The 3618-nt window shown below is 54.6% G+C and overlaps 1 protein-coding gene across 2 annotated transcripts in view; it reads right to left on the bottom strand.

Annotated features, from left to right (window-relative positions):
- The window catches only part of KLC3 (kinesin light chain 3), a 10259-nt gene extending 7117 nt beyond the window's left edge, over positions 1-3142 (bottom strand). Inside the window, exon 1 of one of the 2 annotated variants that reach the window (XM_011975091.1) lies at positions 3041-3142. The gene's annotated coding sequence lies outside the window, so the exon portion shown is untranslated. The remainder of the gene's footprint in view (positions 1-3040) is intronic. The other variant, XM_011975092.1, reaches the window with a different exon arrangement.
- Between the last annotated feature and the right edge of the window lie 476 nt (positions 3143-3618).

Genomic DNA, 3618 nt, shown 5'->3' with positions numbered 1-3618 from the left:
CCGGGAGGCAGAGCTTGCAGTGAGCTGAGATCCGGCCACTGCACTCCAGCCTGGGCAACAGAGCGAGACTCCGTCTCAAAAAAAAAAAAAAGAAACACAATGTAGGCCAGGTGCGGTGGCTCACACCCGTACTCCCAGCACTTTGGGATTTTGGCTGAGGCAGGAGGATCAACTGAGCCCAAGAGTTCAAGACCAGCCTGGGAAACATAGTGAGACCCCGTCTCTATAAAAAATAAAAATAAAAAAATTAGCCGGGTGTGGTGGTGGTGTTCCTGGAGGCTGAGGTAGAAGGATCGCTTGAACCCAGGAGGTTGAAGGTGCAGTGAGCCATGATAGTGCCACTACACTCAGCCTGGGCGAGAGAGTAAGACCCAGTCTAGGAAAAAGGAAAGGAAAGGGAAGGGAAGGGGAAAGGGAAAGGGAAAAGGAAAGGAAAGAAAAGGAAAGACAACATAATATACATTCACCTCTTAGAAATAACAACACGTACTCACTTCTATTAAATCTACAACTCAATACAAACACCTACATTTTCCTTTTAGAAATACAACCTAAGACAACACACCGACTTAGGCGCACACATACACTATTCTTTCAAAAACAATCTGTACACACTCCCCTTTTGCAAATCCCACCTAACACACGGGTATATTCTCTTAGAAATAAAAGCCAAGCCCGGGCACAGTGGCTCATGCCTGTGATCCCAGCACTTTGGGAGGCCGAGGTGGGTGGATCAGTTGAGGTCAGGAGTTTGAGACCAGCCTGGCCAACATGGTGAAACCCCGGCTCTACTAAAAATACAAAAGTAGCCAGGCGTGATGGTATGCGTCTGTAGTCCCAGCTACTCAGGAGGCTGAGGCACGAGAATCGCTTGAACCCAAGAGGCAGAGGTTGCAGTGAGCCAAGATCACACCACCACGCTCCAGTCTGGGCGACAGAGCGAGACTCCGTCTCAAAAAAAAAAAAAAAAAAAGAGAAAAAGCCAACCCACGCAGAAACTAACTCTGTCTCTCCCACTCCCCAAATCACTCACATTCAGACCATCTCCTTGCACTTGACCGTGACACTCATTGTCCCCCGAACTCACACAGCCCAACTCCCCACAATGTGCCCAACGCACCTTCAGATGCACACACTCCCAGGATTCACTGTGGATCCCTCACCAGTTTCCCCACTTCCTCTTCCTCCCCCTCCACGCCTGGCCAGCAGGGACTCCCACACCTACACGCCATGCACTCATGAATACTTGCATTCAGTAGGAACAGAGAGCTGTGAATATGCGTAGAGGGATGCCACATTCTCACACTCTTCACTCAAGCCACTGCATCCACCATAAGGAGCCCAGCGGTTTCTGCACAGGTTGCACACACACGATCACATAAAGGGTCCTGTACATTTTGTGCACCACAGACTTGATCATTTTTTTAAAAACTAAACTATGCCTAGCTCATTTTTGGTTTTTTGTAGAGACGGGGTATCACCATATTTCCCAGGCTAGTCTAGGACTCCTGGGTTCAAGCAATCCCCTCACTTCAGCCTTCCAAAGTGTTGAGATTACAGGTATGAGCCACTGCACCCGGCCAATCTCTATGTGCATGTGTATGTCACACCATACCTAGTCTCACACCTCACTCACAAACATCATAAATGGTTGAACTCACAACCACACAGGCTCATCAAGAGTCATCCTGACAACCACAACCATTCTTCACACAATTTTGCCGATGTAACAACCTCCCTCCATAACCTCAGACACAGCCTTACACACACCACTCCACAGCCAGATGGACAACCACAGCAACAAACACAGCTTAACCACAGCCATCCAGCACTCGGGCTGTGTCCCAGACACATAGCAGCTCCCACCCTCACACAGAGCCCTGGGTGCAAAACCGCACAGCTGATAACCATAGGCACAGTCCCACACACCGATCCCTGGTGCTGACCCCCTTTTCCATCCGGTCATCTGCTCAGAGGAGCACCCCACCTAAATGTCCGCGTCTCCACTCCCATCTCCCACACTACCAGCCCCACAACAAACTCTCCATTGCACACCACTGCCAGCCACGGCATCAATGCAGGTCACACACCCTCCAGTTCCTCTCTACACACACACACACACACACAGCTTTACACACCTCCACACCTCACTCATCCAACCCCAAGGTTCCACACACACCGTCCCATGAAACAGTCCCGCTTCTGGACACAGTTCCGCCCACCCCATACACCATCAGTGACAATCAAAAGTCAATCATAGTCACCTATCACTGATCCAGTGCCACGCACTGTCCACCACACACACTAACAGGCAGAAAGACAACCACAGCTGCACAACCCCTTGGTCAACATTCACACCTAATCCTACAACCAGTTCCACTCCCTGCCATAAACACAGCCACACACACAGCCACACACATGCACATCAGGCCAAGCAGAAAGTTGACGACAGTCGCACTCGCTCTTGGTCATAGACATAAAGTGCTATTGACAATCCGATTCTACACACACACCATTCCCGTCAGAGGTCGCCCACATTTTCACATTGCTGAAGGTGTCACATCGTACACACAGTCGCATCACAGGGTTACACGGAGGACAGTCGCTTTCACCCTCATACCCACAGCCTGACACACTCTCTTGCACACACACAAAGCCTGACACACACACAGGCAGGCAGGAGGCTCCCATCGTGGCCCAGCCCCGCAAACCGCACCACCTTACCCCGGCCGGCCGGGCCCCGCGCACCAGGCTCACCCGCCGTCACAAGGGCCCCCTCCTCCCTCCTCCCTCCCTCCCCCTAGGCCCCGCCCCGTCCTCGCTGTTTACCTGCGCTGGGGTGGGGGGCACGCGGCCCCAGCCAGGCCTCCAGACCCCGGAGAGCCGCAGGACGGGGCAGGGGGCATCTGGGAGCCCCAAGGCCCTTCCCCGTCGCAGGACAAGTGGGCCCAGGGTTGCTCCAGGCCCCATCTCACCCTTCGCTCCCGCCCCCCATCATCGCGGCTCTCCGAGAGTCCCGCGCCCCACTCCCGGCGCCCACCTGACTGCGGGCGGCTCCAGGCCCCGCTTCGCCCCACTGCGCTCGGTCGAGTCCCGCAGGCCAGGCACGCCCCGCCGCTCCCGCTGCGCCGGGCGTCTGGGACCGCGGGCGGCTCCTCCGAGGGGCGGGGCGGCTGGGAGCCATGCCCCCGCAGGTGAGCCGGCCACGCCCCCCGCCCGCGGGAAGTTCAGCCTCGTGGCTCCGGCCCCGCGGGAATGGCAGAACTTAGCACGCGGAGCGGGTAACCTCCAGGGCACCTCGAATCAGGGTGATTGCAGCGCAGGGGCCTTGGCGAAGCTAAAACCTTGGAAACGTTAGATCCCAGACCGGTGGCTTTCTTGCAGTGCCTGCCGCGGAGCCTTTTTCTTGTTTGCGTCGCCTGCTTCGATCTCTCTTCCCACAGATCTCATTGTCTTTAGGTCTCTTCTCAAAGGCCACCTCCTCCAGCAGGCCTTCCCTGATTGCCCCCTTCTAAATGGCACCCTTCCACCAAAACATTACATACTCCTCTTGATTTTGTTCACAAAACTTTTCAGGGCCTAAAATTTTTTTATTTATTGAGAGGGAGTCTCGCTCTG

Source organism: Mandrillus leucophaeus, unplaced genomic scaffold, assembly GCF_000951045.1.
Source record: "Mandrillus leucophaeus isolate KB7577 unplaced genomic scaffold, Mleu.le_1.0 Scaffold151, whole genome shotgun sequence".
In the NCBI taxonomy this organism is placed as follows: domain Eukaryota; kingdom Metazoa; phylum Chordata; class Mammalia; order Primates; family Cercopithecidae; genus Mandrillus; species Mandrillus leucophaeus.
This window is presented reverse-complemented; position numbering and strand designations above follow the sequence as displayed.